This window comes from Anomalospiza imberbis, chromosome 2 (genome assembly GCF_031753505.1).
Source record: "Anomalospiza imberbis isolate Cuckoo-Finch-1a 21T00152 chromosome 2, ASM3175350v1, whole genome shotgun sequence".
NCBI classification, from domain to species: Eukaryota; Metazoa; Chordata; class Aves; order Passeriformes; family Viduidae; genus Anomalospiza; species Anomalospiza imberbis.
In genome coordinates this window covers 21286671-21301081 of record NC_089682.1, presented here as the reverse complement: position 1 = coordinate 21301081, position 14411 = coordinate 21286671, and positions in this window count along the sequence as shown.

The window sequence follows — 14411 nt, the reverse complement described above, 5'->3', positions numbered from 1 at the left end:
AAATGATCACAACTTTAAAAGAAACATCATTGCAGATCAAATCAAAATTCACCATATATGGCTTGTTGCCAATATGATTTTACAACAAAAATCACAAATGAGACCTTTTATGTTTGGAAAGCAATGCAAATTATCTGATTTTTTTTTTTAATTATTTAGCTTTTGCATTTTTTTACTAGCATTTGTTAGGGTAGTGAGTGTGGTGCTACTGTAAGTAACAACTTTCTTTTAAGTTAAATCAAAATGCTACAGTATGAGCTACAATGAGCTCTGGCTTTCCTATTTTGAGCTCTATCTATGAGCTCTAGCTTTTCTATTTTTTTCTATTCTGTTTAGGAAAAAATATATATAAAAATGTAAGACATATCACACCATATGTAATGTTTTCCCTCTTATATTATCTGTATACTTGTTATATATATCCCTGTATACAAGGAAATTCCAGACAAGGCTTAGTGTCTGAGAAACAGCTTTTAAAGTTGTGGGGGCAGGGGGGGCACAGTTTATATTACATTGCATCACTTATAAAAGTATTTAAAGTGTAATAACTTATGATTATATGCATATTTTTTATACAGGAATACATGTTACACGTTATATGATAAAAATATATTTACTATACTAGTGACCAAAATTATTTGCAAATTTGTATAATCTACTAGACAAGTATTAGCTAACTGGAAATCATTTACTAAATAGACTAATATGAGTCTACTCATCTCATGAGTTAGAAAAACTTGCTTGTTTTTCTAACTAATGGTTCTCACAAAGTACTCATTGCTATGCTGAAGAATCCTAAAATTTGTATTTAGCGAAAAATAAGAGACTCGTGCTGAAATTTACTTTAAAAGAGATCTTTGTTAACTCAAAGTAATTTGCTTCCTCAAAATCCCAAAGGAAGTATTTTACAAAGCAAAAACTAAATCTAGATTTCTTAAGCCCAAGTGTCTTGACTTAGCCCCAAGATCTGTTATATTCAAATCATTAGCTTTCCATGAATTATTTGTTTTGAGGTTATAGCAGTATATTGATTTTAAATTGAACATTAGACTCTTACCAAGCATCCCAGAGGTGTTGCTAATGCATCTGGCATTTGCCCTTATTACTATCAGTTCAACATTGGTGCTTTTGACTTTAAAGATCTCGCTGTACCTTGCACCAGTGCCAACTTAGTATGCTTGTACAACACTCCATCACACTTACCTATGCTCATATATGTTATAGATTGTCTACAGCTCTACTGTACCTTATGTGGCTTAGACACAACATATTATAATCATTGTAGTGGTTTAATTTTATTTTCTACAGCAGTTTAAATTTTAGGAAAAGTATAGAGTTTCAAATATCTTAAAAAAAAAAAGTAAAATTAGTAAAGAAACACCACCTTGCAAGTATTTTACAGGTTCTATATCTGAATTTTAAGTCATTTATTCCATGCTCCATAGATGCTTACTCCTTCCTTATAATACTCATTTTACTTTGTGACATTATAAAGTTATTGAAATAAATATAGCTATAGTATAGTAACAATATATATAGTAGAATATAATAGAAAAGAATATAAATAGTAACAATATATGTACTAAGAAACTGGAATAATGTTTGAGTGAATCAGAAACAATTGGAGGGTAGCCACTTAAGGAAAAAAATTATATGTGATAGGCCAAAGAACCATACCAAGTCATATGTACGGTAAAAAAGGCAACTTTCTTGCCAGTTTCATAACTAATTTGATTTGAAGGCATGATAGTAGTCTTTTTACTCAGTTTGCTGTGATCCAGAGAAGAAAGCTCCTTCTCCTCCTCCCTCTCCAGCCCCCCAGCAGCAGCTGTGGAAGATTATTTATACATCAGGCACAGACTTTGTTGCAATCTTTGAGGGATAACTATAAAACTTTTATCATAAATTAAATTGAAGATTTATTCCCATACATTACCACACTAAATAGCAGGCATTAGAAGTGACAAAAGGAGGTTTTAACAGCATCTAGACAAATAGTCAAGGTGATCACTAGCACGGTTCTAAACTTGCCCAAATTAAAAGCAAATAGCAAATATATCTTTTTTTGTAGTCTATAGCTTTAATTAAGCACACAGCTCAGTCTGAAATTTTATTATTGCTCCAAGTCCCTGAGCACTCTCTCACTCCTGGAGAAATCCACCTAGAAGGTTTGCTTACTGACATAATAGCTGAGAAAGAGCTTCTTCCATGGACTACGGCCAATACAGGCTATCCCTGTGAAACTGCTTTCAGTTTCTCTTGACCTTCCACTGGAGGCTGGAAATTTCATCCTGTAATTATTCCTACCAACATTTTCAAATGTGAGAGACCAAAAGATATCTAGGACATGCTTCACTGAACATATGGGTCATCTAACTTTACTGTCGAGGATTTCAAAGTAGAACAGGTAAGAAATTTATTCACAGGGCACTTCAAGGGGAACTGAAATCAGTCTGTGGGTTTACAGAAAAAGAGAGGCCACTGGCAAGAACCACAGTTAGATTTCCATCTCCTTTGATTTCAGGGGATTTAGGACTGTATAAAGCTTTGTATATCTGAGTCAAAATTCTCCTGAGCCCTTCTAATGGAGAATATAGAGCTTTTCAATTATGTTGAATCAGATAAAGATTTTTTGTCCTTTCAAAAAGTATCACTGTATTTTCACTGAAATGTAGAGTACACAGCATGATGGTTAGTTTTATCTCTTTCTCTGATGCAGTGGACTTTATCACACACAAGGTAATGTTTTTGGCACAAGAAGGAATCAAACTCTTCAGGCAGTACAAATTGAATCAACAGGACACATATTAATTACACAGTCAGAAGTTATTGCTTCATTTACAATTCATGATCATTAATGTATTTTACAATTTGTACTTACTTGCAATCTAAACTATAACTGCATGATACTGCTCTGTATTCACCAAACATTTTTAAACAAACATATATGCATAGGAAGCAGTATCTCTACCTTCATCAGCATTATGGTTTCATAGCCTGGGGGTTATTTGCAACTCTTCCAACAACGTTTTTATTCTGCTCTTTTGACATTTTCATATCTTCACATCACCTTCTAGTTTTAAGTTGTGCTTACTAAACCTAGAACTGGAAATTCAAATATGTAGCAAAGTCTTGGGATGACAATCTGGTACCTACAGTTGCAACATACACTTGTTTTCATATGCTACCTATACCTCACACTATAATACTAAATCTCATTGTCTGAATTGCAATTTCATATGTACTTGTAAACAAAAATAGAATGGGAAAAAAACCCAGAAAACTTTCTCAGCGTCAGCTTCAAAGTCTGTCTCATTATGTGAACCATGGTGACCTGACAGATAATAATCTCATACTTGAATTGTAAGAGTCTTTTATTTATCATCCATTGTTCTTTTGCTTTTTACAGGTGAGAGCATGGAAAAAAACTGCAGCTCTGTGTGAAGCACATGGTTATAGAGGCATACAGGTTTTGGCTGGGATAGCTGGCAGGGTGCTATGTCTTGGATAATTCAGGGATGCTTTAGTTATTGCTGAGTAGTCCTCACACAGCATCAAGGCCCTTTCTCACATTGTCCCACCAAGCAGACTGGGATGCACAAGGAATTGGGAGGGAACAGAATGTGGACATTTGACCCCAGCTGACCCAAGGGAAGAGGGGACTTTGGAGTTACTGTGTTTGTCCTCACAACTAACCATTACAGCCTGCTAATGGGAATTAGCTAATGAATTCCTGATTTTGCTTTGATGATACCTGAAGCTTTTGCTTTATCTCAACCCATAAGATGGTTAAAACCCTCTTATACCTTTCTTATTTTCTCCCCCATGCCCCTGTGGGGAAGTGAGCAAGCAGCTGGGTGGGGCTGAGGTGCCCACTGGGGTTAAAACACAAGAGAGTACCTTGAAAGCCTTGTTTTTAACAAAAGGAAATAAAAGTAAATTTGAATCTGAGAGAAGAAAAAATACATAGTCCCAAAAAAGTATTTCTTTAAAAATCCAGAATACTTACACAATCTTAACTGGTTTTCATGCTTTTATTCTTCCACCTTCATGAAAATTAGCTCTATGAAACTTGGTATTTGCTATGAACCATAGAATACAGCCTTTGAACTAAGTCTATTATTAAATTTCCAGAAATTCTATTTATTCAAATGATTTTACAAGCATTAATGCCTTCAAGTATTTGATTCTATCCTTACTATGCATATGGGCATTTGGGAACTCAACTTTTAAAGCTTCACATGGAAAGACATTGACACAGCCAACATTATTTTTCCCATCCCATTAGAGATATAATGGCATTTTTGCCTCTAAGTAGGTCTCATGAGCAACAATATAATCAAAATATTTTATGTAAACAGCAAACACCATGCCTCTGATTAATAAGCACAGAATTGCACTGACAAGGTCAAGACAAAATAAAACCTATATAATTTGTTGAAACTATGATTGGTAGATACTACAGCCTGAAATTTCATGAGATGCCAGAGGAGAAGTTTCAGTTTTATTGGTTGAGTGGACCTGATCCAAGTCAGTGGGGGAGAAATTCATCTCACCTAACCACAGGCATCCTGCCTCTAGATGTTGAATATAAGTGAGTTATTCTCCTTAGGCTGCCATTCCACTCACCAGAAAGCTACAGGCACCACAGCCTCTGATTCACCTATTTTGGGTGTCTTTTTCAGAATGAGATTAAATCCTCATTCTTTTTCATAATACATAAATGGAGTATAGACAGCTAGCAAAGATATGTGTTTAGGCAGCAGACAACTTTTACTCACATAATTCCTAAATATTTAATTCCTTTTACTCACATAATTCCTAAATATAATATGCTAAAACTGCATACAGCTTTAGCTTTGGTACTATTAAACTCCCTTTCAGTTAACTTTTAGACATGACCATAACAGATATGATTATGTGACATAAGTCCCATATGGCAAAGCAGTTCTCTAAAGAATGGGCATTAGGAAAATGGAAGCACTTTAGGAGATGCAGCTATAACATATCCTTGTTGGCAAAGGACTCTGGGGCAGCAGGAGATGAGAATGTCAGGGTTATGATTGGCAGGGGAGAAAACTGTTTAAAGAAAGAGAGAGAACCAAGAAAAGAGATGACTCTTTACAAACTTCATCCCAAAGAAAGGGACAAGGCTTTCTTATTTCTTAGTTAATTTCTCTTTGGGTTGGTGTCAAATGGAATAACAATTGGAAATAGCATAATGGAATAACAATTTTTCATCAATTTTATAAATAGGTAGAGTACAAATAAACTGTTTAGTTTAAGTCCAGAAATGTTCTCTCACTTTGTCTCATTAGAGTGACAAAATTACTGACAAAAAGAAGACAAAATATACACAATCTAGTGCACAATCTAGTTAGGGTGAAGACCTGTGTTAGGCATCCTTTTCTCCTGCACAGTGAATTTGCTTTCTTTCTAAGAAAGATTCACTTAATTCATTAGTATAAGTGCACAGGTTAGTGCCAGATGTGTTCTGTGTCACTGCAAAGCTGTTCCAGAGAGTCTAAAAAGGCAGTGTTCAAGAGAACCATTAAGCTACCTCCTCTACACAAAAGAGAGGGTGGCCTTATGAATAGTGAATCGAAAATCTTTTATTTTTAGTGTCAACTTAGTGACTTAAATGTTTCATTTTACTGCAAGAAATACAATGCAGTGTAATTCTATGAGAGGCTATGAAGCAAAACCTAATCTTTTTTAATGATGTAGGCATTTTCAGTGAGAACTGGGGACTTGAAGAGGGTTAAATTTGAAAAATGAACTGACATCAGCAAGTGCTTTTATTCATATGAAACTAAAGTTAAGCTTCACTTAATCATACTATTAAGAGTTCATGTCATAGTAGGACACTTTACTTTTTGTGAACATGATGAAGTGTTCTTATCTTTGAAGTACATCAAAGTTTTCTGATTGAGAATAGAAGTTTTTTCAGCACTTTCCTCTACTATGGTGACATAGAAATGTAAGGCAGAATATAACATCCTGTGTGGATGTTCAGGCTGAATTGACAGATTGATAATTATCGAAGATGGAACAAACCTTCATGTTCAAAATCCTGCATCAATAAGCAAAAATATTTGATGTATCATCTGGTTACATTATGAGCTAAAGCATGGTTTCAATTTAAGTGGCTCCCCTGAATGCTCAGTCAGTTTGCACTTTAGATACATGAGGGAATTTTCTCATAACTGATGAATGTGAAATATTCATAGTGGGGCAAAAGCAAAACCATAATAACCTTTGCCCTCATTTGGATTGCTTTCTGCCTCTTTGCCCAGTGACATCTGCAATCATGAAATGAATCATTATTTCTGTCCCTGGATCCAGTCCCTGAAAGTAGAGTTCCAGCTCTCTACCAGTATAATTTTCATTAAACTATCACCTTTTGGGCAGGCTGATCCTGATGACACCAACAGGTCTTTTATCAACTTCTCCTAGGATCTTCACCCTAGTCCATGGGCCCAAAGCCCTCCCCAGCCTGACCCATCCCATCACTGTCCCTTCTGGAGGAAGAGGGACATTTGACACGTCAACGAGAAAGAGAAGAGCCCGGGATATCAACTACAATTGTTCCTGTTGGGCCAACCCCAGCCCCGAGTCATCCCTCCTCACACCCACCTGCTCCTCTGCCCTCATCCTGGGCTGCCCTAGCTGAGGAGGTACAGTTTCCTTCTTCACTGCCAAGTGGGATCCTCTTTCTCCCTGTAGAAGGGGTTACCCAGAGACTGAGGATGAGCTTAGGATCCTTTCAGGGTCACTTTCTGACACAGTCCTCCAGTGCCAGTGCTGTCTTGTATGAGCGGTGGCCTGGCTGTGCCACCACCCCAGCCATGCCTGCTGCCCAGACATCTCCTGAATGTGGCAGCTCTCCTCCACCTGAGGATTATAACCCAGGAGTGTAATTACACCATGGCCACACCAAATGTGATGATCCTTGGTTTTACCATGTCCTCACCCTACCACCGCAGCCCTGAGATCTGCAGCTGAGTGCAGCCCCATACGATGCAGCCCTGACCTGCCCAGACTCCATAGCCATGCCTGTGCCCTTGCCCCTACCCCAGCAAAACAAGCTTGCCTTAACCAGTGCACCCAAAGAAGCAGCAACGTGGCTGATGGATTTAGGAGAGGGGAAGAAACCCTGCTGCCCACTACCTGCATAAGTGCCCACTTCCCTGATTCCTGGAGATAAGTTTTCCTTCAGGCACATCTCTGTGCCTTGACATATCCTAAGGTAGTGCTCTTGAGAAGTACCTCAGCCACAGTCCAGCACTGAGGCTGACCTGTCTCTACCTCCCCTGCTGCACCCCATATATTTTATCAAAAAGAAGTATGGGGATCTTAGCCTGGGAGAAGAATACAGACATGTCAGAACCAGTATCCCTTGCCTGTCCCCCCAGAGCTCTCTGAATGTCTTCAGAGGCTTGGCCAAATTAACCAAGCTGAAGCTCTGATGACATTACAATGTGCTTCAAATCTGGCATGGGAATGAGCAAAAAACCTGCTTTCTGCAGGCAGCCTGGTGTGCCACTTGGTCTCCTCAAAGCTCCATCCACCTTCCAGCACTTACTGATTTCACTGCAGAGCAGATAGACTTGTGGGGAAATACAGTAACCCAGTGACTGTGGACCCGTTTTCTTTCTCAATCCTCTCAGGAAGCACTCATGGCTCCACAGACTCCTTACCTTGTCCTGCCCCATGATTCCTGCTGCTAGGATCTCACAGACAGCACCACCTTGTTCACAGGCAGAAATTGGAAGGTGCTCATGGGGAGTTACATCCAAACCCAGTACCTGTGAGCTGCAAGGACACACCTTGCTGGCAGCAGAATTTGTTGGCAGGGCCTTGAGGGCAGCACCAGGATTAACTGTCCCTGCCAAGTCTGCCAGGGCTCCCCTACCCTACCCACAGCCCCTGACCTTATCTCAGCTCAGGGAAGAATTGTTCTAGTAGTTCTAATTAGCTGATATTGTCAGTAGACAAAACAAACACATAGGATGAGCAGAAATGCCTGGAATTTTAATGTTAATTTCCAAGATTTTATTTAATACATTTACTTCTAAGCTTCTTTTATGCTAGAAAATACTATTCACTACTATAATAATAATAATAAACTGTAATAATATGCTGCAAACAATAATATCAAACCTTTGTAAAAAAGTGTTATTTGCAATATTCTCAGTGCTAGGTAATAGCTAATTAAAAAAAATTTAATATGCCATAACAGAAAATACTGGCAATAAAATAGAAACAACAGAGAATGTCACTCATTATTGATTTTCCCCTTTCAATACAAATTTTAAGCTGTTTTTGCAAGATTGAATATCTTAATGTCCCCCATCTATAGAACTTTGAATTGTTTGCAGTAGAGGCTGTCTTAAAGTGGTTAGTAGTAAAGTGCCTACTTCATCACTACTAAATTCAGCACACAAGCTGCTCTCAAAGTTATGAGATCCTTTTATTTCCTGCAATATTTGGGGTGGAGGAAGGAGAGAGAGGAAGCTAGATGCATCTTCAACAGAGGTCTTTGGTAGTTGGCAAAGAAATGTGTAATCATCTAGACTGTGCTTCTCAATATTTTCATCCTGGGCCAGTTCAGAGCATCATTTCTTCCCTGTAGAGAAAGCTACAGGGAGAGATTGTAGAAATTGCCTGCAGGCACTTTAGGAGTCACAGTCTCTTGCATAGGACATAACAGTCTTATTTTTCTGAACAAGAAGTGAGGTGAATCCTGTCCTTATCCATTCAGGTGGATCCAGTTCACACTCGTGCCCTCGCTACAGGAAATTCCTAATTATAGTTCCTAAAGAAAAAATAATGTTGTGCAAGTCACAGCACCAGAATGACTGAAATAGGATTATAGAAATTGAAAAAGGGTCTAATACAGTTCAGGCAAGTGTAAAGCTTGAAACTCACTTTGTGCTCTGCAGAAAGATTATACTAACTTAGAGAAGGGTAAGAATAAGTAAGAGAAAAACTGTCTTAGTGGTTTCAGCAGATTGTACCAAATTCTTATTAAATTTCAATGATTTCATCTAATTCCAAGGCACCTCTGCTGTGCATCGACATAAGTTAAGCACATGCTTTCCTAACAGGGCTGAGCAATCCAGCAGGCAGATATGCTGCAGTGAACAGAGCCACAAAGGGAGGTGGATGCTACCTGAGACACATTTTTCTTTGTGAGATGAAGAGGCAGTATTTAAAGTAAGACCACTCTTCAGTTTTCCTGTTGCCTGACACAGTTGTTTTACCAACTGAGCAGCCTTTTTAAGGTAACTGCTACTAGGTACTTGGTCTTATTTCTCAGGTTGCCATAAATCACACCAGTTTCCTTCCTTTAAATTAGTCATTTTGTGAACTACTATGATATTATTACAGACTGAACGTTTTTTCTATTGTGACCAAGCTTCCTATAAAAATTATCTCATCTTCTAAACAACAAATTTAATGCAAGAAAAAGGAAAAAATGCAGTAATAAGCTGTATGCCAGCACTCAGGGCAAGTACAAGCTGAGGTACAGCATATTCAGGTTTCTTTAACATTCAAAGCCGGGAAATATTCCACTTCATTTTTTATGCAGGAACTTATTGTTAAGTGAGCCACCTCAAAGCTCTCCAAAACCAAATAATCCACAGATTTGCACTCTCTGCATCTGTTTTGGTTAAAACACATGTAGTGTTTTGCTGCCATGACAACAAATATGTCCATCCTGATTTCACTCTTGAGAGCATGGAGAATGAAAAAGCATTAAGTTACTATAGCTATAGGATGACAAGTGTCACAGGGAGGGTGAAAAATTTATCCATTGTTTAGAATTATAGATTTATTCTCAAGAAGAATGTACATTTATTTCAGAAATGTTCAGAAGCAGTTGCAGTTAGTTCCTTAAAAGTATCTTAAATTCCAAGCAATGTGAGGGAAAAAAATTAGAACTATCTTCTTAATAGTTTTTTTTTTATATGTTTTTACTCACCAGAGTGATTTGAGGGATTTTGATAGGAACAAATGGAAGACTGGAAAAGTTTATCTTCACTTTTCATAGAAAAACTGAAATACAGCTGGAAAACATTAATACAAATTTGAAACAATAGTTTAAGGTGTTCCATTTGTAGATTAATTTATCTGATCTTCACTGTTCATGTCAGCTGCTAATTCTGTAAAAGTCAAAATACAAGAGGGATTAAACAATGGAGGTGAGAAAGAAATTTGCTTTTATTTGAGTTTTTGTCTTTGTCTTGAAAGATGATGTCTATACTGAAAGATTTTCTTAAGATTTTTATTATTATTTGAGATATTTTCTTTCTGAAAGTCTAACTTCTGATAGTTAAAGCACTGGATATATAAGCAGTATTTTGGGAAGGGTTTCCTCTGTGGTGTAGAATTTCATTTATCCAATCAACTTCTCAAATCCTACTTTTTCAGAAGATGTAGAAACCTCACAATGAGATGTTGGCTCAGTTGTAACCTAGGGAAAAAGCACAGCCTACTGGATAATCCCCTGAGGTTTTCAAAACACCTGGATGGCACATCAAGTAGTCCTAAGAATTCCTAGGAAGTCTAAGCCAGTTGAGCACTGTATTGGCCTAGGTAAACACTACATAGCTTGAGAAAGCCACTGAGACCCAGACAATTAAATATAATTATAATTGTGTATTATTTGTATATAGTAGGTTAGGACTTACAAATTGAAGAAATAAAATATTCCCAAATGCAGCACAACTACCTACTAGCAAGACTGCCTGAAACTTCAGTCACTGAGAAGCAAGACAGGGCTGCTCTTTGAAAGGTAAACAGAGATTTAAAAAGATAACTTGCAACTTTTTCTTCTGTTGTGTACTGCTGGCTGTTCCTATCTCACTGCTGTGTTTCTTGTATACTTGGCAAGACAGAGATCCCTAGCTAAGATTTGATGTTTTGCAGTGTCGTAGTGACAAAATACTTGACTTGTCCTTAAAAATAGTTCCTCTTCAGTGCTTACTCTTGAAGAATATACTTGTGATTCTTTGCAAAGAAAGCTGGGATTTCAGTAGAAAATTTGGCAGCAACTAACAGTCTCTTGAAAGCCTGGAGCATCTGTAGTGGCAGATTCTATCGCTTTTCCCCTCTTGTGGCATTCATTCTCAGTTGGCAGCTACTCCAGATCTCCCTCTAGATTAGCCCAGTCCTCACCCAGCCACTCTCTCACTTCCTGCAGTGCTTTGGTGGACAGATTCTGAAGGGCTAAAGTGACAACAAGACACATTATGGGTCAAAATAAAGGCAATTTAACAGGAAAATCGAAACCATCTTATTACATGAAAAAACCTAACTCCATCCCAAGCAGACAGTTAGTTTCAGTGTTTAAGAAAGCTACTTTGAGCTTTAGACATAAAGTCAGAATTAGGTGGATTCCCCAAGACTATAGAAAATGGAGGAGTTTTCTTAGAAGCACAGAACAATATGGGTGGGAAGGGAGACTGGGAGGTCACCTGGCCCAAGGTGCTGTGCCAGCCAGGGCTTCTCTGCTCTGAGGTCTGGTCCCCAGTGTCTGCTCCTGTTCAGATCCTCTTTAGCCAAGAACTAGTAAATGTAAAGAATAAAAATGTCCATGTGGTTCCCAGAAGAGATACTTGACGCTAGTATTGTGAAGATACAAAATAATTGTTTTATTTTGTTTAGTCTTCCCAGCATAAAGGTAAAATTATGTATGAGCCAGAAACCTCACAGTCAAAACTAGAATTTTCTTTCCAGATTTCACACTTGTACATACATGTAGTCATAAATAGCTTCGGAATATGACTGCTCAACATTAAGAGATGCTGAAAAATATTTAATTTTGATGAACTGTCTTCTATCCAAAAATATGGTATATGACTCTTTACTAATCCCTGGGCTGTTCAAAAAAACTTATTTTGAGGGAAATGACTGATCATCCCAAAATGAGTTTATTACATAGCATAAGTTTAATGTAGGGTGGAAGAAAGTAGAAAATGATTACAAATTGCTTTAAAAATTTGAAAAAATATGTGAACAGGAGAAAAAATATCAGAACAGCTCTGGTCTTCTTTGTTCTTAGGGAAATTAGAATTTACGGAAAGGTGATCGTGAACAGCATTTGACCTTGTGTTTGTAATGTATCATGAATGAAAATCTGTTCCATAAATAAAATGTGTGATACCGTTTTATTAGTTAAACATTCTTAACTTAGTGCAAAATTAATAATATACCTTATGTGGATCAGTATTTCAAATAATGTCCATTTGATTTTAATGTGTTCCTCCCCAAAAGTCCTGCTCCAAAATGCAACTACAGCGACTTCTAAAATATAAGAAATAATGTGTTTAAACAAATTATGATAAAGTTTTTCTGCTACAAAGAAAAAAAAATTTGAATGGTAAGTCACTTGTTATTATCTTTATATCACGTTGAGAAAATAATAAATGACAAAAAAACATTCTCAAATGGAGATGTGATTTGTCCAACAGTGTTGAAAAACAGGGGCAGCTTCTTTTCAGGAGCTTATGTAGATACTGCTGTAGTTTTCTGAGAAGATAAAAAATTATGAAAATGATTTCTAATATCACAGATAGAACAGTTTGTATGTCTCTGTAAGGAATCCCAACCCTAGAAACTGCTTGTTTTTTCAACATTTATGCAATCACACTACTACAATAAAGAAATTAGTATTGTATGTCAGAACTTCTTGATAAAGTTTTATTAAAATTCCCTTCTCCTTGCTGCTTTAAAAGATTTGAATCCCTCTTCTCCTCATAAGTGACAGCTAATCCAAATTGTCCTGGTATTGGTCTGAGAATTAAATGAGACAGAAGTACTTAGAATTTTCATTTCTAATTCTGATGCCCTAGTTTGCTTTCACAAATCCACTTTCTGTTTAGTACCACATGATTTTCATTTTCTCGCTGCTGTATAATTTCACAAGCCAAAATATATCATATGTCAGCTTGTTTCTGAATTGAAGCTGGTTGAGAAAACTCTTAATTGTACTTTTCTACATCTTTAAATCTAACCTGAATTCTCCTAAGGTCATACTTCTTTGATCAGCTACAAATCATGAAAAAAAGTACTAATATGGCTACTGAATGATTAAAAACAATCTTTCTTTGCCATCATCTATTTTGAACTCTCCAAAATATTTCTTAGCCAATGAAGCAATGGATTACTGCACTTCTAGAGTGATAAAAATGTACCTACCTGCAAAATACTTACCAGAAGAAAAAGAAATCTACAGAATGAAATTGTATTTTAATTAAGGTATGAATTAATGAAATCATAGATGATTCCTACTGCTGCTCAACGTGACACGTGCATAGGATCATATCTGGTCAAAATAATAATTCCCTATGATTTCATTACCAACAAAATAATCATAAAATCATTTTCATTTCAGACTATATTGATAGGGATGGACTTATATTTGGGCTATTTAGGTTTACCTGGACTTTTAAACAGCTGTCAGTTACTGATAACTTTATGTCATAGAAGGAATTCAGAAATTTAAGTTGAAAAAGTCCTGGACCGTCTAATGCCTCTTATAGTTGAAACATTTAAATATGAGGATACAGTTTACCATTTCTAGATCAACACGGCTTCTTACCATGTTTAATGTTTCACCCATTCAGAAAGACTTTAGTGAAGGCCCCGAGTGCAATTCATGCCAAACCAGCATGAATTGCAAGGAATTGTATGGGAGAACAGTTTATCAATATAACCTTCCAACGCTAGGGACTGTGCATATCTACAGTCCTGGTGCAGTAATATGTTTTTATCTACCTACAAAGAGATCTTTCCGTATGTTTAATAATAATAGGAACCTAGAGAGAAGTCGGGAATTTCTAAATTTCGGTAATGCTTCAAGTCATATTACTTAGGTTTTGTTTGCTAGATGTTGGGAGATTTGTTTCAAAATGTTAAAACTAAGTCTGTAAAATTTTGTCCTTTCAAATGTAAAGTCCAGGAGACATTTGCAGTGGAGTCTGAATGTGTTTTGATGGGCAAATAGAACAAAAGATCCCAACAATCTTTTCCCATGGTTTTTGATATTCTCACATTTCTGGAAAACAAAGGATACTTTTAATCTTGGCAAAATATGTCCAGAAGGAATGAAATAAAATAAAAAAAAAAGCATTATTAACATTGAAAGAAGTTATTTTGAGGTGATAGGGAAATCTTATTGCAGATGCAAGCCTGATGCTAATGAATCAATCTGCAAATGTGCAGTTCAAAGTCATACAGAAATAAAACTAAATGTTACAGACCCATTACCTTTACAACAATAAACATGGTTGTAGAAAAGATGGAAAAGAGCTCAGCTGGAGATAATAACCTACATGTGGTTGAAACTTCTTTGAGCTTTCAAAGTATTCAACAATAAAGGCTTCCCACTGGGATCCCTGATG